Source organism: Somniosus microcephalus, chromosome 3 (assembly GCF_052327205.1).
Source record: "Somniosus microcephalus isolate GS21.2 chromosome 3, FLI_Smic_1.0, whole genome shotgun sequence".
Classification (NCBI taxonomy): Eukaryota; Metazoa; Chordata; class Chondrichthyes; order Squaliformes; family Somniosidae; genus Somniosus; species Somniosus microcephalus.
Window position 1 is genome coordinate 58615079 of NC_140989.1, and position 26101 is coordinate 58641179.

The 26101-nt window shown below is 46.7% G+C and overlaps 1 protein-coding gene across 1 annotated transcript in view; it reads left to right on the forward strand.

Annotated features, from left to right (window-relative positions):
• thada (THADA armadillo repeat containing) overlaps window positions 1–26101 on the forward strand; it is a 502870-nt gene that overhangs the window by 391442 nt on the left and 85327 nt on the right. The window lies entirely within an intron of this gene.

Consider the following 26101-nt stretch of genomic DNA (forward strand, 5'->3'; position numbering starts at 1 on the left):
CCCATTTTCATGCTTCTGGCTCCTGTTTCCCGTCTTGTCGGAAACACGCTGCAAGGAGACGAGTTTCTCGAGGACATAATTTGTTGTCATTGGTGCAGCACTTTAAAAGCGCTCCTGTAACATGGCTGACATTCAAATGCAACAACCTTGTTGGAGGTTTGAGATAAGATTTTGCAAATCTACTGACCTTGTGACTGTTCAAGCTGACACACATCTGCAGTGTTACCTGATTGGAATAATTTCAGGCCACTTTGAGTGAGCGCTTGCAAGCTTCTTGCCTCAACTGAAATCCATAGCAACGGGATGGGAACCATTTACATCCTCTCATCCTGGTCATGATTCGGAGGAAGAGCAGCCGCGGCAGCACCACAAAGAGCCACAACAGCAGCACCAGCACCAGGAGCGCCAACCTCCTCCTCACCCACCTGACGCTGCACTGGACACAGAGCATCAGCTTCTGACAATTTTTGGCCAGGAGGCATCACCATGGCCAAATGTTCTTCACTTGATGCTGTAAACCCTGGCTGCCACATGATGCGCCAGGTTGACGCCATCCCACACCAGCACCGTGAAGCATCCCTATAATGTCCAAGCCATTCCATGCACACACATCACTATAGTGAGGGGGTGCGGGGGGGTGGGAGTTATGACTGAACAATCACTGGAACTCAGTAAGACACTTCTTAATGTGCGCTCAGATCTGTCCAATAAGGTGCACTTTTGGAAAAAGATATTACACTGTATGACAACACATTACCAGAAACTTCACATGGACATTGGCTAAACCTCTCAAGTGCCTACTCTTGTGTGTTGTTAGTTGGTATGCTTGCAGTAGGATGAGGGTGAGTGTGAGGGGTGGCTAGTGAGATGGGGAAGTGATAAAGTAGATAGAGAGGGTTGGGTGGAGGTTCAAGGTAAGTTGGTATCCTGGGGAGGTCTCTTCTGCCCTTGGAAGGGAAGAGAACCGCCCTGCGTGCTATGATTCCATCCATAAGCATATGGAGGGAGTCATTGGAGAGCTTGGGTGCAAGTGTTCACCTTTGTGCAGTGATTGTCAGTGTTTGCAGCACCTCAATGCTGTCAAACACTGACAGATCAACTGTCAAAATAAAATTGTGCATGGTCCCTTTAAGGAAACTGGCAGATGACACATCATCAAATGACATCATCAGACCTGCTTCCTGTTAATTGTTAATGTTGATCAACATCAACGCCTGGTGCTAATTTTTTCAACTTTTAAAAGTTAGCACCCCAAACGGGGCTATACCGAATTTCTCCCCCCTGATTTAAATGAATCACGTGCTGGTAGCACAGCCTTGTCCAGTCCACCCAAATTGTGCATCAGAACATTGGGCATGCAAAGCTCAGGACCCTTCTTCTTTCTAATTTGCATTAATAATGTAAGTTTCTCAAATCGGCTAACAGCACTAAAATAGGGAAAGCTGCAGAAACAGAGGATGCAGCAAAATACTTACTGAAAGTTTTAGATTGGCTTTGCAATGGGGAAAACAAATGGTGATTGAAACGTAACACTGTTAAATGTAATGTATTCTACATTGATAGAAAAATGTGCATTACAGTATACAACAAATGGGAATGCATTGGCAGAGGGAGACTTAAAAAGGGAGCTGGGAATAATTATAGACTTCTCGCCTTATGTGGTAAAGCAACTAAAAAAGCAAGTAGAATGCTTGGATATGTAATCAGAAGAGTACAATTATCCAGATGTTATGCTGAGGCTTTCCAGTGCATTAGGCAAACCTCACACAGAGTAATCACTGTGTTTGATTCTGGCCACCATGTCACAAGAAATGTACATACAAGCATTGGAGAGTTTGCATAGAAAAGCAAAATGGGGATGAACTGTAAAGAGATTTAAAGAAGCTCACACTCTGTAGTCTATAAAGATGGGGGCCAATGGGGCATCTCATCAAGGTATGTGATATGGATAAAGTATACCCAGATACTTCAAATTAAGCCAACACAAAATAAAACCAGAAAGCGCAAATTTCAATTGGTGAAAATAAAGTTTAAAATAAATATTAGGGGCAACTTCTTTAATCAAAGAATGATGGAATATTTGCTGGCTGGGTGGTAGAGGTAAAAGCATTAAACATGTTTGACGCAAGAAAACTACTGAGCACTTGGTCTGAGTATAAACAAGGCTTTAATCAACTGTTTCACAACCATGAGTTCTAGTTACATCACTAGTTCCTGGTTACAAAAACGTCCTGAGCAAGCTGGGCCCACGCCTGAGTATTTATACTTTCCTTGGACGGCGCCACCAGCTGGCCGCCCAGTGTTATCTCATGAGTCATTACTACATGAATGGTAAGATTCATGACAATATTCATACTACAGTTGGATGTTCTGGTTGAAGAGTTAAGGTAGTAGAAGGATGAGCCTTAGACTCAATGGGGGTGAAATTGCTTTTGGGCACTAGCGCAAGATGGGTGATAGTGAATCAGCTGGTCTTGCTTAAAGTGAGAAATTTGTGTTGTGAAGTATTTATATCCTATAGTTTGGTGACACAACATTTCGATACACAGCATGTTCATAGTGGGGATTTTTGTGGAAAAGTCCTGCATACAAAAGTGATTGTTCTAAACTTCAGAAAGGTAAACAGCCGCATATCATCTTTGTCACCTGTAAGTGTTGTAATGAATCACGGAGTCAATCTTGTGAGATATCTGTCCTTATTACAGTTGTCTCTGGATGCACTCTGTTGCACCATCTAATATACTATATGGGTTTTTTAAAAACATACACTCAATGCTAGTTTAATGTTAGTTGTGAATCAATATAATTTGAATGAGGCTTGTTGTGAACAGTCCTTATCTTTGTTTTCCTGAGATACATAGTATGTGTGCTGCACTGGAAATTTGATATCATCATAAGAATATAAGAAATAGGAGTGGAAGTAGACCATTTGGCCCCTCGAGCCTACTCTGCAATTCAATAAGATCAATGGCTGATCTTCTACCTCAACTTCACTTTCCTGCACTATCCCCATATCCCTTGATGCCCATAATATCCACCTCTGTTTTGAATATACTCAACAACTGAGCCTCCACAGCCCTCTGGGGTAGAGAATTCCAAAGATTCATCACCCTCTGAGTGAAGAAATTTGTCCTCATCTCAGCCCTAAATAGCCGACCCCTTATTCTGAGACTGTGACCCCTGGTTCTAGACTCCCCAGCCAGGGAAACATCCTCCCTGCATCTACCCTGTCAAGCCCTGTAAGAATTTTGTATGTTTCAATGAGATCACGCTCATTCTTCTAAACTCTACAGAATATAGGCCTAGTCTACTCAATCTCTCCTCATAGGCCAATCCCCCCATCCCAGGAATCAGTCTGGTGAACCTTCGTTGCACTCTCTCTATGGCAAGTATATCCTTCCTTAGGTAAGGAGACTAAAACTGTCCACAATAATCCGATCTGGTGCATGAGTTGACTTAATCAACCTGATTCAAACCAAATGTGTTTTTTCTGTTATAAATAGGGCTCTGACTTCCTGAGATTCTTAAAGGAATATTCCAGGGTGAGGTCGTACCGTGCCCTTGTACTTGTGGAAAACAAAATTCCCAAGGCACTATAGAACCATGAAAGTTTATAGCACGTATCTGTGCAGGCTGTTTGTTAAAGCAATACAAAAGTAATCCCACTGCCCTACTCTACCCATAGATTCAAATGTTTATCTACTTTTCCATTAAAAAAAAAATGGAATGGCCTCTGCCTCAACTGTTCCCTGTGGCAAAGTGTTCCAGGCTCTAGCTACTGTTGGCATAGAAAATGCCTGTGTACTATTTTAAAGGGGTGCAGGAACAGAGAGACCTGGCGTACATAAATCTTTGAAGGTGGCTGAACAAATTGATAAAGCTGTTTCCAAAAAAAATGCATTTGGGATCCTGGACTTTTATATATAGAAGCATAGAGTACAAAAGCAAGGAAGTTATACTAGACTTTTATAAATCACTGGCTAGGCCTCAGCTGGAGTATTGTGTCTAATTCTGGGCACCACACTTTAGGAAGGATGTCACGGCCTTGGAGAAGATGCAGAGGAGAATCACCAGAATGATACCCAGGGATGAGGAACTTCAGATATGTGGAGAGAATAGAGAAGTTGGGATTGTTCTCCTTGGGAATAGAGAAGGTTAAGGGGATATTAAATAGAGATGTTCAAAATCATTAACGGTTTTAATAGTCAATACGGAGAAACTGTTTCCACTGGTGGGTGGGCCAGTAACCAAAAGGGACAGATTTAAGATAATTGGCAAAGGAACTAGAGGAGAGACAGGGATTTTTTTCACGCAGTGTGTTATGCTGTGGAATGCACTGCCTGAAAGGGTGGTGGAAGCAGACTCAATAGTAACTTTCAAATGTGAATTGGATATATACTTGAAAATGAAACATTTGCAGGAAAGGGAGTGGGACTAATTGGATGGCTGTTTCAAATAGCCAGCACAGGCACAAAATGGCCCGAATGGCATCCTTCTGTGCTGTATAATTCTATGAAAATTACTTCTAATTTTTCTCCACACTTTCTTGGTGACCATTTGGTAATATTGAATACCCCTCATCACTGACTGCTCAACCAGAGAAAGTCGTCTTTCTCTATTCATCTTATCAAAAACTTTCAAAGTTACTAGAAAAACAACATATTTCAGTTGCCAGCCTCACAAACAACAAGATCCTGACACCAATTGGGGTTCCTTCCATTGCATTGTAAGTTTTTTTTTAACATATACTGTGCTTTTTTTGCACCAATACTTGAGGATAAGGTCACTGATGTGTTTTATCCTGGGCTATTTCTTTCATTCTGATACAGTCGTCGCCATTTTAAATGACGTGCCTGAAAAGTCAATTATTTCAGACAGTGGTAAATTCCAACGAGTCAGTCATGTGCACAACCTCTGGTAGTGTGTTCTAAATTGTGCAGTTCTATAGAAAAGTCCCGATTTGCAGCATTACATTTTTTTCACCACAAGAGGGGCTCTGTTGCTTCTCATTACATGCTGGCTGACTGGTTTTGTTGTAAAATGTCACTACTACGCACAACTTTTGTCACTGAGCAGCCCTGATTATAATCGCTCAACCTTTGGTGGCCGTGCCTTCTGTTGCCTCGGCCCTAAGCTCTGGAATTCCCTGCCTAAACCTCTCCACCTCGCTACCTCTTTTCCCTTTGTTAGAGTCTAATTGGAGCCTGAGCAGGCCAAGTGATATACGAGGTCGACACGTTACCCAACTTAGACTTATGTGAATAAACTCACACAACCAAATAGTTTGAGAGAAGTAAAAATGCACAGTTTAATGTACAGAGCACTCTGGGAGAAGAAGAACAGTAGACCCCGCGGTCTTAGCTGCCAGCTTCTCGGTTTTACAATAGTAGCCGAGCTTCTTTTATACAGTTTAAAAACAGGAAAGGTACCATATCAGCAGTTATTACATTAATTCCTTGGCCAATCTGGTACTTTAGCATCCTTCAACTTTGGCCAATCCGATACCTTAGCAACCCTTAATCACATTCTGTCAAAAACAAGTTAATTATATTATTATACCGTTAGCTAGCTTCTTTCACAAACAACTTAATTATATTACTGTTAGCTAGCTTCTTTCATGTGACATGTTGGTATTTCGCAACCCTATTCTCACAGTGATACCTATGTCCGGCCAGTTGCGTAACCCCGCCCTTAAACACCCTTTACCTCCCTTGTTCTTCCTAAACATAATTTTTCGCTCTTACAATTTTACCCCAACAGTTGACTCGCCGTTCCTGTCTTACATCTGTACAAGTGATATCACAAGTTGGTGCAAGCAGATCAAGTCAGCTGTCTGTTATGCCAGTGTCTGCAAAATGTCAATAAATGTCAAGTATTTCAGCAGGCACTACGGTGCCATTTTAAATTTTCCTCCAACACCCTTTAAGACGCTCCTTCAAACTTACCTCTTTGACCAAGCTTTTGGTCACCTGCCCTAATTTCTCCTTATGTGGCTTGGTGTCAAATTTTTTGTCTTATAACACTCCTGTGAAGCATCTTGGGACGTTTTACTACGTTAAAGGTGCTATATAAATACAAGTTGTTGTTGTTTTGTTGTTGATGATGATGATAAACAAAAACAATTGAAGCAGAGAAAAAAAATTAGAAATTGCCTTAAAAATCTACTTGACCCTTAGACTAGATTTTTTTTTGCTTATGATGCTTTAAGTTTAATTCTCTTTTCTTTGGCAGGTTTTCTTTTTGCCACTTTCTTCCTTTTCTGTAATGAAAACCTCTAGATCAACATCAGCTGTCAGAGGGGAAAAAGCTGATGCAAAGTGACAGAGAATATGTGTCAAGTAAAAGTTGTTGATACAAAATTAACCACTGAGTGGACTGGCCATATACTTTCAATACCACATGCACAAGTTACTTATGGTAGCTTTGACACAGTCGGAAATGAAAATAAGGTATAAAGGGGGAGAAATTGGGTGAGTAGCGCCACCTGTTAGCGCCTAAAGAGGCAGTCGGTGGCTATAGCGCCACTGGCTGCGCCACCCACGATATTGAGTTGGGGCGATAATGGTGGCGTTAGCCTGTTGCGCTGCGCCGCCACCGATGACGTCATCAGTGTGCGCAGCACCCCATTAGTGCCCCGTTCGCTACCCGCGCCCGGTTCACGGGGCCTTACTGTGCCGGCAGCGGCGCAAGTTAAGGTGGAGGTGCGGGGCGGCCGCTTTTTTCGGCGGCTGCCTGCCAGCACCTCCGTCCCCGGCCTCCTGACCCCCACCCCCCCCCCCCCCCCCAACGGCATTGCCGGCTGTTTCCCGAGAGCCCGGCACTTCTCCTTGGTGCCGGGCTTGTTTGCCGGCACTCGCGAGCGGGGATCGTGCTGTTGCAGGCCCCTCCCCCTTAACAATGGGAGGAAGGCCTGCAGTACCGCAGCGTGCTGTGCCGCAGCGTGTGGCGCTGCGGCACGTTGCACTGCGATATTCAGTTTCAGCGCCCTAAGAGGGACGCGGAGCGCCTCGAGCCTCACCCCGTCTCCCTCTAGGGGCAATGAAACTGAATATCTGACGATCGCTAAAGCCTCGAACACTGCGCTAAATCCTGCGCTCAGGCGACTTTGGCGCCACCTTGGCGCCCCAACCCAATTTCTAGGCCAAAATGTTTTAAGCAAAAGAAACAAAGGAATTCCAGGTCGGGGCTTGTTTTGATTGAATGCAGAGTGGAACTGCCTCTGAGCACACTGCTTTAGCTCCAACCTGAGTAGTGTAGCACCCACTAATGGTCATTGTTGCTCTGAGGTGCCAGCTGTGGCTCAGTGGGTAGCATTCTCGCCTCTGAGTCAGAAGGTTGTGGGTTCAAGTCCCACTCCAGCGACTTCAGCGCATAATCCAGGTTGACACTCCAGTGCAGTTCTGAGGGAGTGCTGCACTGTCGGAGGTGCCGTCTTTCAGATGAGACGTTAAACCGAGGCCCCGTCTGCTCTCTAAGGTGCACATAAAAGATCCCACGGCACAATTTTGAAGAGGAGCAGGGGCGTTCTGCCCGATATTTATCCCTGAGCCAACATCACGAAGATAGATTATCTGGTCTTTATCACATTGCTGTGCGCAAATTGGTTTGCTGCGTTTCCTACATTACATTCAAACCTGAGTCCTACATGTGGAAAGACAGACTTGCATTTATATAGTGCCTTTCACGACCACCGGACGTCTCAAAGCACTTTACAGTCAATGAAGTACTTTTGAAATGGAGTCACTGGAATGCAAAAACTATAGGGCAGCAATAGTAGGGAATTTCAACTACCCCAATATTAACTGGGATAAAATTAGTGTGAAGGGGATAGAGGGTGCAGAATTCCTAAAATGCATCCAGGAGAACTTTTTTGGCCAGTATGTAGCAAGCCCAACAAGGGAGGGGGCGGTTCTGGACTTAGTTTTAGGGAATGAATCTGGGCAGGTAGAAGGCGTATCAGTGGGAGAGCATTTTGGTGCTAGTGACCATAATTCAGTTAGATTTAAGGTAATTGTGGAAAAGGACAAGGATAGACCAGGAATAAAAATTCTAAATTGGGGAAAAGCAAATTTTGCTAAGCTCAGAGGGGATTTAGCCATAGTGGACTGGAAACTGCTACTTGAAGGTAAATCCGTGTCAGAGCAGTGCGGGGCATTCAAGGAGGAGATCCGGAGGGTTCAGACCAAACATGTGCCCTTAAAGAAAAAAGGTGGGACTAACAAATCTAGAGCCCCCTGGATGTCTAGAGACATACAGGGTAGAATAAAGAAAAAAAGAAAGGCGTGTGACAGATACCGAGGGCTAAATACTGCAGAATCTTTAGAGGAGTACAGAAAGTGCAGGGGTGCAATTAAAAAAGATATTAGGAAAGCAAAGAGAGCATGAAAAATTCTTGGCAAGTAAAATCAAGGAAAACCCAAAGATGTTTTTATAAATATATTAACAGTAAGAGGATAACTAAAGAAAGGGTAGGGCCTCTTAGAGATCATGAGGGTAATCTATGTGTGGAGGCAGGAGACGTCGGTAGGGTTCTTAATGAATACTTTGCGTCTGTTTTCACAAAGGAGAGGGGCGAAGCAGACATTGCTATCAGGGAGGAGGAGTGTGAAATATTAGATGAAATAAACATAGTGAGAGAGGAAGTATTAAGGGGTTTAGCAGCTTTAAAAATCCCCAGGCCCGGATGAAATGTATCCCAGGCTGTTAAGCGAAGCAAAAGAGGAAATAGCACAGGCCCTGACCATCATTTTCCAATCCTCTCTGGCTTCAGGTGTGGTGCCAGAGGACTGGAGGACTGCTAATGTGGTACCCTTGTTTAAAAAGGGAGAAAAGGATAGACCAAATAATTACAGGCCAGTCAGCCTAACCTCGGTGGTGGGAAAATTATTGGAAAGAATTCTGAAGGACAGGATAAATCTTCATTTAGAAAGACACGGATTAATCAAGGATAGTCAGCAAGGATTTGTTAAGGGAAGGTCGTGTCTGACAAACTTGATTGAATTTTTTGAGGAGGTAACAGGGAGGGTAGATGAGGGTAGTGCATTTGATGTAGTGTATATGGACAAGGCTTTTGATAAGGTTCCACATGGCAGCTTCGATGCTGGGGATGTTGGCCTGAGCGAGAACACTGACGTTGGTGCGCCTATCCTGCCAATAGATTTGCAGGATCTTGCGGAGGCAGCGTTGGTGGTACCACTCCAGTGCTTTGAGGTGCCTGCTGTACATGGTCCATGTCTCTGAGGCATACAGCCTCACTGCTGCTCTGTAGACCATGAGCTTAGTGCCGGGTTTGAGGTCCTGGTCTTCAAACACTCTCTTCCTCAGGCGACCGAATGCTGCACTGGCACACTGAAGGCGGTGTTGGACTTGGTCGTCGACGTCTGCCCTTGTTGACAGTAGGCTCCCGAGATATGGAAAGTGGTCCACGTTGTTCAAGGCCTTGTCGTGGAATTTGATAATTGGGGGCAGTACTGTGTGGCGGGGGCAGGTTGGTAGACGACCTTTGTCTTACGAATGTTTAGTGTAAGGCCCATTCTCTCGTACGCTTCGGTGAAGGTGTTGACGATGGTTTGGAGTTTGACCTCCGAGTGAGCGCAGACACAAGCGTCGTCTGCAATACTGTAATTCAACAACAGAGGATGGGACGACCTTGGATCTGGACTGGAGGCGACGGAGGTTGAACAGTTTCCCGTTTGTTCTGTAAATTAGCTCCACTCCAGCTTTGACCATGCTCGATCAGCTCCGATGGACGGGTCACACTGTCCGCATGCCCGATACGAGACTCCCAAAACAAGCGCTCTAGGAGCTCCGGCACGGCAAGAGAGTCCCAGGTGGGCAGAGGAAACGCTTCAAGGACACCCTCAAAGCCTCCTTGAAAAAGTGTAACATCCCCACCGACACCTGGGAATCCCTGGCCCAAGACCGCACAAAGTGGAGGAGAAGCATCCGGGAAGGCGCCGAACACCTCGAGTCTCTTCGCCGGGAGCAAGCGGAAGCCAAGCGCAGGCAGCGCAAGGAGCGCACGTCAACCCAAGCACCCCACCCACCCGCCCCTTCAACCATCGTCTGCCCCACCTGTGACAGAGACTGTAGGTCCCGCATTGGACTCATCAGTTACCTGCAAACTAATTTTTAATGTGGAAGCAAGTCATCCTCGGTTCAAAGGGACTGCCTGAGAAGACGAAGACATGGCAGACTGGTCATGAAGTTAAAAGCCTATGGGATCCAGGGCAAAGTGTCAAGTTGGATTCAGAACAGTGGCAAATGGAATCCAATCCGGAGAAGTGTGAGGTAACGCATTTGGGGAAGGCTAACAAGGAAAGGGAATATACATTAAATGGTAGGACACTGAGTAGTGTAGAGGAACAAAGGGACCTTGGAGTGCATGTGCACAGATCCCTGAAGGTAGCAGGCCAAGTAGATAAGGTGGTTAAGAAGGCACACGGAATGCTTGCCTTTATTAGCCGTGGCATAGAATACAAGAGCAGGGGGGTTATGCTTCAACTGTACAAAACACTAGTTAGGCCTCAGCTAGAGTACTGCGTGCAGTTCTGGTCACCACATTACAGGAAAGATGTGATTGCACTAGAGAGGGTACAGAGGAGATTTACAAGGATGTTGCCGGGAGTAGAGAATCTTAGCTATGAGGAAAGACTGGATAGGCTGGGTTTGTTTTCCTTGGAACAGAGGAGGCTGAGGGGAGAACTTAATTGAGGTGTATAAAATTATGAGGGGCCTAGATAAAGTGGATAGAAAGGACCTATTATTTCCCTTAGCAGAGGGGTCAAAAACCAGGGGGCACAGATTTAAAGTAATTGGTGGAAGTTTTAGAGGGAATTTGAGGGGAAATTTCTTCACCCAGAGGGTTGTGGGGGTCTGGAACTCACTGCCTGAATCAAATCAAATCAACTCAACTTTTATTGTCATTGTTAGTGCACAAGTGCAGTACAACGAAATGTAGGCTTGCAGCTCCCGAGAGTGTACATTTGGATTAAGACATTAGGGGCTAAAAATTCAGTTGGGCGCCATTTGGGGCGCCAAGCTCGCCTGGGCGCCGGAATTACCGCTGGGTGCGGAACCACTTGCGCCATCCGGATATTCAGTTTCTGCGCCCCAAATGGAAACGGGCCACTAAACGAGGCTCCCCGCGCCCCGCTTGGGGCGCTGAAACTGAATTTCGGCGCGCTAAGGGCCACAGCGCCACACGCTGCGGCACGGCAGGCTGCGGTACTGCAGGCCTTCCTCCCACTGTTAAGGGGGAGGTGCCTGCAACAGCGCGATCCCTGCTCGCGAGTGCCGGCAAATGAGCCCGGCACCAAAGAGAAGTGCCGGGCTCTCGGGAAACAGCCGGCAGTGCCGCGGGGGGGGGGTTGTAGGAGGCCGGGGACGGAGGTGCGGGCAGGCGGGCGCCGAAAAAGCGGCCGGCCGCACCTCCACCTTAATTAGCGCCACTACCGCCACAGGTAGGCCCCTGTGTACCGGTCGCTATTTGCGGCCGGCGCTGAAGAGGCGGGCGCGACCAAATGTGGCCATCGGGGCGATAGCGGGGCGCTGCGCACACCGATGACGTCATCGGTGGCGGCGCAGCGCTACAGGCTAACGCCGCCATTAGCGCCCCGCTAAATATCGCGGTAGGTGTGGCCAGTGGCGCAAAAGCCACTGAGTGCCCTCTTTGGGCGCAAACTGGTGGCGCAGGCCACTGACTTTCTAGGCCTTAAACTTTCAACATACATTTGGCTTGTAGTATATTAACATAAACATAACCATAATAAAGTGCATTGGCAGATGTGCAGGCTTTAGAGTTTATTTATGGAGTTCAGTAGGATGACAGTCCTGGGAAAGAAGCTGTTCCTAAATCTGGTCGTTCGGGTGCGAATGCATCTGTAGCGTCTCCCAGATGGCAGGAGGGCGAACAGGCTGGGGTGGGTAGGGTCTTTGATGATGGACCGTGACCTCCGTAGACAGCGTTTCTGGTATATGTGCTCTATGGTCGGTAGCCGGGTGCCGGTAATGCGTTGGGCAGTTTTGACTACCCGCTGCAGGGCTTTCCGGTCATAGTAGCTACAGCTGCCATACCATACTGTGATACAGTTTGTCAGGATGCTCTCTATTGTGCAGCGGTAAAAGTTAGAGGGGATCAGGGGTGACAGGTTACATCCCTTCAGCCTCCTTAGGAAATATAGGCGCTGCTGGGCCTTCTTCACCAGAGAGGAGGTATTGAGGGACCAGGAGAGGTCTTCCGTGATGTGGACTCCAAGGAACTTAAAGCTGTCCACCCTTTCCACCACAGCCCCATTGATGTGGATGGGGGTGTGACTTCCGCCTTTGGACTTCCTGAAGTCCACAATGATTTCTTTGGTTTTCTTGATGTTAAGGGCCAGGTTGTTATCGGCGCACCACTTCACGAGATGCTGGACCTCCTCCCTGTAGGCTGACTCATCATTGTTGGTGATCTGGCCTACTACCGTGGTGTCATCCGCAAACTTGATGATGGTGTTGGAACCATTAACAGCCACACAGTCGTGGGTGAAGAGGGAGTAGAGGAGGAGGCTCAGCACACATCCTTGTGGGGCCCCCGTGTTCAGGGTCGGGGGGGGGGGAGGTGTGGTTACCTAATTTGACAGACTGGGGTCTGTTTGTTAGGAAGTCCAGGGTTCAGTTGCAGAGGGAAGTGTTCAGGCCAAGAGTTTGGAGTTTGGTGGCCAGCTTGTTGGGGACGATAGTGTTGAATGCTGAGCTGTAGTCTATGAACAGCATTCTGATGTAGGTCTCCTTACCATCTAGGTGATTCAGTGCCGAGTGTAGAGCAGTTGTGATTGCATCCTCCGTTGATCTATTTGCACGATAGGCAAACTGGTGTTGATCAAGAGAGGCAGGAACACTGGCTTTGATGTGGGCTAAGACCAGTCTCTCGAAACACTTCATTATGATGGGTGTGAGTGCGACAGGTCGATTGTCGTTCAGGCACGTCACAGCCGTTTTGGCACAGGAATAATGGTAGCGGTCTTGAAGCATGTAGGGACTATTGCCTGGGCCAATGACAAATTGAAGATGGCGGTGAAGACATCAGCCAGCTGATCACATTCGTTGAGTACCCGTCCAGGGATGCTATCCGGTCCAGCAGCCTTTCGTGTGTTCACTCCGCGTAGAACACCCCTTACGTCGGAGGTCGACAGAGTGAGCACCTGGTCTTCCGGGGGTGGCAAGGCTTTGGTAGCCGGCTCCCTGTTGTCCCTGTCGAAGCGAGCGTAGAAGTTGTTGAGCTCCTCCGGAAGGGAGGCATCGCTAACCGGGGGGCTGGTGTTTTTGCCCTTGTAGTCAGTGATGGACTCGATGCCTTGCCACATGCGCCGGGGGTCCGAGTTGTTGCGGAAGTGATCCTCTATCCGCAGTGTCTGTTTCCTTTTGGCAGTCCTGATACCCTTTTTTAGGTTGGTCCTAGCTGCACTGTAAGCCGCCGCGTCGCCAGATTTAAATGCTGCGTCGCGTGCCTTCAACAGTGAGCGGACCTCTCCGTTCATCCAGGGTTTCTGGTTGGGGTATGTCCTGATATTTTTATGGGTCGTGACGACCTCGACGCAGCTGTTGATGTAGAATAGCACTGTGGATGCGTATTCCTCGATGTCATTATGGGCAAACATGCCCCAATCAGTTCGTTCGAAAGGGTAGTAGAGGCAGAAACCCTAACCGCATTTAAAAAGTACTTGGATGTGCACTTGGGATGCTCTAACCTGCAGGGCTACGGACCAAGAGCTGGGAAGTGGGATTAGGCTGGATAGCTCTTTGTTGGCCAGCACGGACACGATGGGCCAAATGGCCTCCTTCCATGCTGTAACTCTATGATTCTATGAATGTGGGAAATGCGGCAACCCATTTGCGCACAGCAAGGTCCCACAAACAGCAAAGTGATAATGACCAGAAAATCTGTTTTTGTTATGTTGATTGTGGGATAAATATTGGCCAGGACACCGGGGATAACTCCCCTACTCTTCTTCGAAATAATGCCTTGGGATCTTTTACGTCCGCTTGAGAGAGCAGACAGGGCCTCAGTTTAACGTCTCATCTGAAAGACGGCACCTCCAACAGCGCAGCACTCCCTCAGCACTGCACTGGAGTGTCAGCCTAGCTTTATGTGCTTAAGTCCCTGGAGTGGGACTTGAACCCACAACCTTCTGACTCAGAGGCGAGTGTGCTACCAACTGAGCCACAGCTGACACAGAATGTTAACCCAATGACTACAAAAAGTTGCATTTATATAGCAACTCGATGTAGCTTTAAATGTACAATACAATGCTGTCAAAGGTTATAATGTGAAGTCATTGCTATGCCACTGTGGAATTAAGAAAGACGTGCCATTGCTCTTAAAGCAGATTATTATTACTGCATGTGGAGAAAATGAACTACAAAATATATATCCTCCATTTAGTGTTCTCAATTTTTTCTCCAAACTGCTAGTACAGGTAGACTATCCTTTATCCGAAAACCTCGGGACCAGCCGTGTTTCGGTTTTAGGAAAATTTCGGTTTTCGGAAGGTGCGCGAAAACGCTTCAGTTTTCAGAGGTAATTCGGTTTTCGGGAGTGCGGATAAAGGATAAACTATCCCTTATCCGAAAATAACGACTATAAATACTGTAGTTACAGGGATAAATACTGTAGTACAGTTTATTTGTAAGGAAAACATTCAGTAAAACTTCAAACATGTACAGGTACAAACTAAGCTAAATACCTGTACATAAACATGCAATAAAGGTACATTACATCTGGCTTGAGGATCTTGGAGAAGATGGTACATCAGTGTTGTCATCAGGTTGGAGTTGGACATCTGAAGATGGGCCAGGAACAGGATTCTCAAGTGATGAAGCAGCATTACATCTGGCTTGAGGATCTTGGAGAAGAGGATACATCAGTGTTGTCATCATTGTCATCAGGTTGGAGTTGGACATCTGAAGATGGGCCAGGAACAGGATTCTCAAGTGATGAAGCATGACTACGACAGACGGCCTTTTTAAAGACTTCTTCCAGTGTCATCTGTCTCATTAACATTGGTTTCTGTCTAAGCAGTCTCTCTTTAATTGAGTAAACTTGCATAATCTCTTGCTCACTGATAAATGCACGTTTTTCAAGGCCAGCAATTAACTGATCACACATTGTCACCATATCGTCTATGGGGATTTTTTCACCTGTGTTCACAATGTCATCATCATCATCACTACTGTCCTCATGCTTGTCTTTATTTAACACAATTTCAGCAATTTCCCCATCACTCAATGAATTCACAACAGGTGCATCATTGTCAATGTTCAGCACTTCTTCGATGTCAGCTTCCTCTAACGTATTTACACTTTCGGATGATAAACCTTTGGCGTAAGTGAGGAGGTTTGATATCATCATCTTCTCCTGACTGACAGGAAATCCTTCAAACTCGTCATCTGCAGGTCCATCTTCATGAAACATCGTTGAAGGCCAAAGTCTGTGCCAAGCATTTTTTAATGTTGGTTTGTCAACATCGTTCCAAGCATTAGCAACTGCATAAATGGCATCCTTAACATTGAATTCTTTCAGGAAGCTTTGGATTCCTTCGCCTCTGTTGATTGCATCAAGCATAGAGTTCAAAAAAACGTCTTTATACTTGCTCTTCATGGAGCGTAAAATTCCTTGGTCACAAGGCTGTATTAAAGATGTCACATTAGGGGGAAAGTTAATGCCGAAAACATAACTTTTCACAAGAAGTTCAGGAGGGGGATGTGCGGAGCAGTTGTCCAGGAACAATAAAATTTTGCAGTTTTCTTCCAGTCCAACTTGCCTGCAATGAGCTCGTGTCGCTGGTACGAAGTGGTTATTGAACCAGTGAGAAAATATTCCTCTGGTTACCCATGCTTTCCTGCTCGCATAATAATGCACAGGTAAATTGCATACACCTTTCAAACATCTCGGATGTTGGCTTTTTCCAATCACTACCAACTTTAACTTGTGTGTGCCTGCAGCATTGGCACACCCAAGAACAGTCAACCTGTCCTTAGCATCCTTAAAACCTGCTGGTGCACTCTCATCAGCCGTTGCTAATGTTTTTCTAGGAACGTAGCGCCAGAACAGAGCTGTTTCATCAGCATTGTAAATTTGTTCAGGACCGAGGTTTTCATCCGATATTATTTTTGCAAACTCATCTATGTAATTTTCAGCTGCTTCATGATCAGCAGAAGCTTTTTCACCACAGATTTTCAGATATCTTATACCATGACGCTTCTTAAATTTATGCAGCCAACCTTCTGAATATTCACACTCAACTTCAATGTTCAGTTCTTCATGGTATATTCTAGCTTGCTTCATGACCATCAAACCAGTCAGTGGCACACATTCACCTCTGCGTTGTCGAATCCACTCAATCAGCACACAGTCAAGATCTTCATTTTTTGCCCTATGCAATGTTTTCCTAATTTTCATTAGTTTATGGTCATCACTGTCAGTGTAAAATTTCAACAACTTGTCTTTCTGTTTCTTTAAGTCATATACGGTGGTACTTCCCACACCATATTCTTCAGTAAGATGTCGCACAGACACACCACGATCAAGCTTCTGCAATAACTCCACTTTCTGCGATATCGATAATGAGCGACGCTTCCTTCTCTGCTTCTCACTGTTACCCATTGGGGTATCTGCAGCTCTTTTTAGCATTTTCACAAATTGTTAAAAGCCAGCAAATATCTAAGAGAGCAGCAAATATCTAAGAGAGCTGCAAATATCTAAGAGAGCAGCAAATATCACACAGAGCAGCATAACACCTGCGTGGGTCAAGCATCGGCAGCGTCGGGTCATGCTATGCGCCACTTTCGGCTTTCAGAGGTTTTCTGGTTTCGGATGTGTGGATAAAGGATGGTACATTATCTCTTATCCGAAATTGGGTGGGGTTCGGCGGGGGTGGGGTACGGCGGGGGGGTCGGTGGGGGTCGGGTTCGGCCAGGGGGTCGGGGGTGGGGGTCGGCGGGGGTCGTGGTCGTGCGCATTTCGGTTTTCAGAAGTCATGCTTTGCTCCACTTTCGGCTTTCAGAGGTTTTCTGGTTTCGGATGTGCGGATAAAGATTTCGGTTTTCAGAAGTGCGGAAAAATGCTACACTATCCCTTATCCGGCTAGGCCTGTAAGTCGTGCGCCACTCTGGTCATGTCGTGCGCACGACTTACGCTGACCGAAAAAACCTTCGGTTTTTAGAGGGTTTCGGTTTTCGGAAGTCCGGATAAAGGGTAGTCTACCTGTAGTAGCCTTTGTTTAAATTGCACCCCAACTTGATGCTTCATGCTTGGAAGATAGCACTTCGCTGACCTCAGCTACAAGTTCAGTCAGGGACCACCTTCACTGAGATAATAGGAATTGGCAAACTTTTTATTCCAGGATGTTGATCCAAAGCTGTCAATACTAGCCGAGTAGTTTGGACATGATGGAGCTGGAGAGCAATTGGCAAGGTATAGGTTAATTTCTTGCTAAAGATTTCAGTTATTTTGTCAACAACAATGACTCATGTGAGGACATATAGTGTATCCACATATCAAGTGTGAGAAATAACATCCCTTCACAATGAATCTCTAAAAAGTCCCTAACAGCCCCTCGCACTGTTCTGTAAATTGCCAGGCCATATACAACCCTTGTGGGTGTTCATAATAAACGTCTCCAGATTTTGACTCAAACAATTGCAACTGTCCCAAGAACTCTTAAGAGGCAATTGTGGATAGATTTAAAGTTTCAAACGCCCATGGGAAAATATAACTTGCAAATTAACTGCTAGATTGGTTAATAGACTATCCAGATTTTTAACATCTTCAAAATTTATTGAATTCTCCTCTTTTTTGATATTAACTACTCCTAACATAGAAATGTTCATATTGCTGAGTGAACTTGCATCCATACACTAAAACACAATTTTTTGAGTCAGGGCCAGCATATTTATATATTCTGTATATTCAGTGTGACTGACTATATTCAGTGTGACTGACTATATTCAGTGTGACTGACTATAAGACAGAAATTCTGGTCAGTAAACTTCCCTTATAAATGCTGCATTCCTGTGTGTGCTTTTTTACAGAAACCTTAACCCATTCATTTGAAATGAGTTAATGGCTACGTAAAAATAATTTAAAAAGTAATGTGATACAAGAATGATAAACATTTGTACCTGAAGTTCACTGATTGGAATTTCTATATTTATGAGCTTCCTTTTTTATTCCTATTATTGTTTATGTCAAAGTTTCCTGTTTGGATGAACAGTAATCATCTGCTGGAGATAGGTATTGTGTTTAGCTGTTAAACCCCATGTAATCGAGAATATTCTAGTCTCTTCTGACTGTACCTTTCACTCACAGCTGAAAGTCAAAAATTGTTCTGTTAAATAAAGACCATTTTTTCATAAAATGAAATCTCCTGTCTATATTATCAGTATCTCGGGGCATAACACAACGGAACAGTTGGTTGCTGTGTGCCCATAGACACTTTTGCGATGTACATATTTGTGCAGGCCTTTAATAGTTTTGCACAATGTTCATTGCTAGTGCTTCTGCTTACATGAGTGAAATGTTGTTCTGCCTCTAGGCTCATTGCATATCCGTGTAATGTCCCCAGCTGTTAACTAACCAGTAGAAAAAATACAATCAAAGGTTAGAAATAGTAATGCTGTATAATAATGCCCCTTACGTATGCTGTCATAATGAACCGTTTTAACATAGGAACTTGATGTATTGCCATATGTGCGCAAAAGTTTGAAATCTCAAGGAGTGAATGGAAGTATTTTATATTTTTTGAGCTTGCATGAAGGCTTGGATTTACACACTTAAATTACAGTGGGAGAGGTTTCTTAGTCCCACGCTCTGGCAAGTCAGTCTACCCCACACATGGAAACTACAGGAACCAAGGCAAATTAAAGCAATGTGTTTGAAATGATTCATTTATTAAATTATAAACTCGGGTCACGAAACTGATGCATTCAATGGTACAGCCTTGTCATGAGAAGAAAATTTATTATTTTTTTCATTGATTCTCATAAATTAATTGTCCTTAATGTGAAAATGTCTTAGAGGCATTTGATTAGGCACCAGAAGAGTCCAAAGAAATGCTACTGGCAAACTTGTGATTTCTAGCACATTAAAAGCCAAAACTTAACTATTTATGATAGATTTTTTTTAATGAGTTACTGTGTTTTAACAAAGGGCTGTTTAATTTCTAAGCCATACTCCAACAACCTATGGTTTCAAATATCTCAAGAGAATATAAAAGATTGAGATCTGGAGAAGTTATGTTATGTAACTTTTATTTCAGCCATAATCAACCTTGTTTGCTGTGCAGCATGACATGATGAAGTAGAGGTAGAATGGTTCTCAGTCATTTTTATCTCTTAAATCCAACATGGATTCCTGACTTCTATTCTTTCAACAAAAATAAATGAAGTACTTGTGCAGTTGTTTTCCACCAAGGTGAGAGATGGTAGTTCTCTGGAATAGAATTTTATTCCCCTGCTGAACCCAGTGACAGCATTAAGCATTTCCAAGCTAGTATAGCAATGCAATGAACAGCCTTCCTAATATTACTCATTGCATTGCTTGAAACCCAACTTAAGGATTGACGTAGTACGATAGAACACCACTCTTCAGCATTTGCAACACTGGTTCAATCCAGTACCCAGAGGAGACAAAAGTTTCCATTCTGTAAAATTTTTGCAGATATACATTAAATGCTTCTGGACGGTTTCAGTTAACTTTTCAGTGGGTATGAGTCCCAGATCAGAAATATACTATTTTGGCATCATTTGCACGAACTGAAGCGATAACAAACACCCTTCTGAAGCTGGGCTTTGAGCAGTCTCCCTAAATAAGATCTGGCAAGCTCTTTATTTTATCTTTTTTCTACTATACGTGTCTTAGAAACATTTAAATGCTTGCTGTTACTATTCCTGAGGACTGTGTCATCCTCACCTCAATGAGAAGCAACTGTGCTTGCATTAAAAATGACTTGGAACCCCTCAGGTTTGTGGTATAATTCCAGTGTAAAGAGAATTCATACTGGTCAGTATAAAACGCCGTACTCCATTGTAAGCATTTTAACCTGAAATACACTTATGTAAAGCTGTTTGTTTAGCGGGGGAAAAGAAACATACCTCAAAATGGATCAGGCTCCTATAATAGTGTTTCCTTCATATGCAATACATTTTCCTCAATGCACAGTCCTGCAATTCCTGCTGTTGTGCATTTGTTCAGTTTCCAGATTTATTTAAAAAGAAAAAGACTTGTATTAATATAGCGCCTTTCACGACCTCCGGACAGCCCAAAGTGCTTTACAGCCAACTTTTGAAGTGCAGTCACTGTTACAGTGTAGGAAACATGGCAGCTAATTTGCGCCCAGCAAGGTCCCACAAACAATGAGATAAGTGACCTGATAATCTAAGTGTTGACTGAGGGATAAATGTTAGCCAGGACACTGGGAAAACTCCACTGCTTGTCTTCAAATAGTGTCATGGGATCTTTTACGTCCACCTGACAGATGGCAGACAGGGCCTTAGTTTAATGTCTCATTCAAAAAATGGCACCTCCAACATTGCAGCACTCCCTCAATACTGCACTGGAGTGTCAGCCTAGATTTTTGTGCTCAAGTCTCTGTAGTCTGACCTGAACCCACAACCTTCTGACTCAGATGCGAGAGTGCTACCACTGAGCCATGGCTGACCTTATTAGGAATTGTAGTGTAAACCGCCAGAAGTTCATCTGGACTTTGCCTGACTAATATCGGGTGCCAGTATAAATTGGGTTTTTACACAGAATCAACTGGTTTCATTCTCTGTACTATTGATGATGGGGCATTATACAGCATCCATTCTAATGATGCTTTTACTTATGTTAGTTCATAATCGTTACACTATAGTTATCACTGTTGTATTGTTATCACCGTTATCACTGTTGTATCACGATACGAGGTCGCCTCTTGTCGCGCTGTTATACCTGGGCTGACCACCTCCGACTCCGCCCATGGCTCCACCTACCTGCCCAGGTATAAAGGTAGTCGACTGGCTGGTATTCCTCCTTGTTGGACCCGATCACCCACGAGGGTGGGCTCTGTTATTTAGTCAATAAAAACCTTTAGTTACGTTCCTAACTCGTCGCTTTTTATTGGACGAATTGATAGGTATATCAATTTTATTGACTAAATTTTAAAGATGTCTACTACTGGCCAGCCAGAAGCCCTCCCAGAAGCACAGCCACACCAGCCGGCTTGGCTGCAAGCCCTCAAACCACCGTACCTGGATCTAAACCCACAGGCAGCAAACGCAGCCCTCAACTTCAAACACTGGCTGGACTGCTTCGAATCCTACCTGGAAGAATCCGGCGCCCCGCAGAGATCCAAACTAAGACTTCTGAACGCCCAAGCGAGCCCGAGAGTATACGCACTCATCCAGGACACGACTACGTACGAGGCCGCTATCAACCTACTGAAACAGCAGTACCGCAGCCCGGTAAATTACATGTACACCAGGCACCTCCTAAGATCCCGCCCGCAACAGCCAGGAGAGTCTGTAGCTGAATTTTTACGGGCGCTAAGAGCACTCGGCAGGAACTGTGACTTTAAAGCGGTGACGGCTGTTGAAAATACGGAAGATAATATCCGCGATGCCTTTGTGAAAGGCCTACGGTCCGACTACTCACGGCAAAGACTGCTTGAAGCTAAAGACCTCGACCTGGACAAAGCTGAAGCCCTCGCTCTCTCCCTGGAGGTGGCCCATCAGGACCAGGAGGCGTTTTCCAGGTACTGCTCGCGACCCTGGGACTCGGGCCCGACCCCTACCGCAATACCCTTCGCAACGCCGCCCCCGGGACCTACCTCAGCGTCGGCGTCCCGGACCCGACCGGGCCCGCCACCCCCGGTACCGGCTCCGACATCGGGCACCCGCGATCGGGCCGCCGGCTGCTTCTTTTGCGGCCAGGAGAAGCACCCGAGGTCGCGCTGCCCAGCCAGGAACTCTACCTGCACAACCTGCAGGAAGAAAGGCCATTTCTCTAAGGCCTGCAGGAGCGGATCTTCAGAGGCCAGCAGTGCCTCATGCGAACTGTGGGGGCGGCCATCTTCTTTCACGGCAACTGAGGCCAGTATCCCCACACGTGAGTCATGGGGGCGGCCATCTTTGATCAAGGCAACCGACCCCAATAGTGCCTCATGTGAGTTATGGGGGCAGCCATCTTCTCCGCCATTTTGTCCTACCTCGTGGGAGACGCCATTTTACCCACCACGCCCGACTGCCACCGGGCCCCCGGACCCGACGACCGCCTCGCCCGCAGACGACAACGACTCGCTTACCTACACGCTAGCCTCCGTCACTCTGGATCAAGCCCGCCCACACCACCTGTCCAAGTCGATGATGGACATCAAAGTAAACGGCCACGCCACGACCTGCCTGTTCGACAGCGGAAGCACGGAGAGCTTCATCCACCCAGACACGGTGAGCCACTACTCCCTCCCTGTCCTGCCAACGCGCAACCGAATCTCGATGGCATCGAGGTCCCACGCCACGGACATTAGCGGCTACTGTGCTGTGACCTTGTCGGTTAAGGGTACAGAGTATAAAAACTTTAAACTCCTCGTCCTCCCCCAGCTCTGCGCTGCCGTCCTACTAGGGCTGGACTTCCAATCCCACCTCCAAAGTGTAACCCTAGCATACGGTGGACCCCTCCCCCCACTCACAGTCGACAACCAGCGAAGGTTAAACCGCCCACCGCGTAACACCTGCAGCCTATCCACCCTCAAGGTGCCGCCACCTTCCCTGTTCGCTAACCTCACCCCCGACTGCAAACCCGTCGCTACCAAGAGCAGGCGGTACAGCGCTGGGGACAGAGCTTTCATTAGCTCTGAGGTGCAGCGTCTCCTGAAGGAGGGCATCATCGAGGGGAGCAACAGCCCCTGGCGTGCCCAGGTCGTGGTCGTTAAGACCGGCGATAAAAATCGCCTGGTCATCGACTACAGCCAGACCATAAACAGATACACCCAGCTGGACGCATACCCCCTTCCCCGCATATCTGACATGGTCAATCAGATTGCACAATACCGCGTATTCTCGACCATCGACCTTAAGTCGGCCTACCACCAACTCCCTATCCACCCCGAGGACCGCCAGTACACCGCCTTCGAGGCGAATGGGCGCCTATACCACTTCCTTAGGGTCCCCTTCGGTGTCACCAACGGGGTCTCGGTCTTCCAAAGGGAGATGGACCGGATGGTTGACCAGAACGGACTGCAGGCCACATTCCCCTACCTAGATAACGTCACCATCTGCGGCCGCGACCGGCAGGACCACGACGTGAATCTGGAGAAATTCCTCCGTACGGCCCAACGGCTGAACCTCACCTACAATAAGGAGAAATGTGTGTTTAACACCTCGCGCCTTGCCATCCTTGGCTGTGTAGTAGAGAACGGACTCATCGGCCCCGACCCCGAAAGAATGCGCCCCCTCATGGAGCTACCCCTCCCCCACTGCCCTAAGGCACTTAAGAGAACCCTGGGGCTCTTCGCCTACTATGCCCAATGGGTGCCCAATTATGCGGACAAAGCCAGACCCCTCATGAAGTCCACATCCTTCCCCCTTACGGAGGAAGCGTGCGCAGCCTTCTCCCTCATTAAGGGAGACATTGCCAAGGCCACTATGCACGCAGTGGATGAGTCCATCCCCTTCCAAGTCGAGAGCGATGCATCCGACTTCGCCCTAGCCGCCACCCTTAACCAGGAGGGGAGACCGGTGGCCTTCTTCTCAAGGACCCTACAGGGCCCTGAGATCCGACACTCGTCGGTCGAGAAGGAGGCCCAGGCGATTGTGGAGGCGGTACGACGCTGGAGGCACTACCTGGCAGGCAAACGATTTACCCTCCTTACCGACCAACGTTCGGTCGCTTTTATGTTTAATAACAAGCTGAGGGGCAAAATCAAGAATGACAAGATCTTGAGGTGGAGAATCGAGCTCTCCACCTACGATTATGATATCTTGTACCGGCCAGGTAAGCTGAACGAACCCCCCGATGCTCTGTCACGAATTACATGCGCCAGCGCGCAAAGTGATAGACTTCAGACCCTCCACAACGACCTCTGCCACCCCGGGGTCACCAGACTTTACCACTTCATTAAGGCCCGCAACCTGCCCTACTCCATCGAGGAGGTCAGGACCATAACCAGGAACTGCCAGACCTGCGCCGAGTGCAAACCGCACTTCTTTAGGCCGGACAGAGCAAGCCTGATCAAGGCCACCCGCCCCTTCGAGCGCCTGAGCATCGACTTTAAGGGGCCCCTCCCGTCCTCTGACCGTAATGTGTACTTCCTCAACATTGTTGATGAGTACTCCCGTTTCCCCTTTGCCTTCCCCTGCCCAGACATGACCAGTACCACGGTCATTAAATGCCTGAACGACCTCTTCGCCTTGTTCGGGTTCCCAAACTATATACATAGTGACCGGGGCTCCTCTTTCATGAGCGAGGAACTCCGTCAGTTCCTACTAGCGAGAGGTATTGCAGCAAGTAGGACCACCAGCTACAACCCCCAAGGGAACGGCCAGGTGGAAAGAGAGAACGCGACGGTATGGAAGGCCGTCCTCTTAGCCTTAAAGTCTAAGGGCCTCCCAACCTCCCGCTGGCAGGAAGTCCTCCCGACAGCGCTGCACTCCATCCGGTCACTACTTTGCACTGCCGTTAACGCCACCCCCCATGAACGAATGTTTGTTTTCCCCAGGAAGTCGACTACGGGAACCACCCTACCAACCTGGCTGACCTCTCCGGGGCCCGTCTTGCTGCGAAAGCACGTGAGGGCCCATAAAACAGACCCCCTGGTCGAAAGGGTGAACCTCCTGCACGCCAACCCCCAGTACGCCTACGTGGCTTACCCAGACGGGCGGGAGGACACTGTCTCCTTACGAGACCTCGCACCCTCGGGCACTCCGGAGACACCACCTTTACCCCCCCCCACCACCCCCCCAATTCCAGCCCAGGTAGACGGCATGCCGGAACCCCACGAGCCTTCGCCGACCACGCAGACACGAGCACTAACACCGGATAATGCAGCACCGCCGCTGCGACGATCGGAGAGGCTTACGAGGCCTCCGGACAGACTGACATACCAGAACTGGTAGTACACTTCACCCCGCCGGACTCAAATCTAAACAAGGGGTGAATGTGGTAAACCACTTTTATCGTTACACTATAGTTATCACTGTTGTATTGTTATCACCGTTATCACTGTTGTATCACGATACGAGGTCGCCTCTTGTCGCGCTGTTATACCTGGGCTGACCACCTCCGACTCCGCCCATGGCTCCACCTACCTGCCCAGGTATAAAGGTAGTCGACTGGCTGGTATTCCTCCTTGTTGGACCCGATCACCCACGAGGGTGGGCTCTGTTATTTAGTCAATAAAAACCTTTAGTTACGTTCCTAACTCGTCGCTTTTTATTGGACGAATTGATAGGTATATCACCTGACTAATATCGGGTGCCAGTATAAATTGGGTTTTTACACAGAATCAACTGGTTTCATTCTCTGTACTATTGATGATGGGGCATTATACAGCATCCATTCTAATGATGCTTTTACTTATGTTAGTTCATAATTTTATTAGCTTCCTTATGTGTGATTGGATAACCCACAGTAAATTGTTGTTTGGGTTGACCTGTGAATTTATAGTGGTTGCCATTCAAGGATAAATGTAAGAAGTCACACGACACCAGGTTATAGTCCAACAGCTTTATTTGAAATCACAAGCTTTCGGAGCGCTGCTCCTTCTTCAGGTGAAGCCTGAAGAAGGAGCAGCGCTCCGAAAGCTTGTGATTTCAAATAAAGCTGTTGGACTATAACCTGGTGTCGTGTGACTTCTTACATTTGTTCACCCCAGTCCAACTCCGGCATCTCCACACCATGGCCATTCAAGGAGCTATTGCTTTTATGTTCGGAGGATTAGACAGTGACACAGCTTACTGGTTTCCAAGTGCACACTGTTGGATGGCTACATTTGAATGCAAGCTTGAGTTAATATTTCTACATTTCTCCTCCCTCCCTTCCCTACAATGAGTTGTGCAGAGATGAGCTTGCTTGAAATTTGACAAC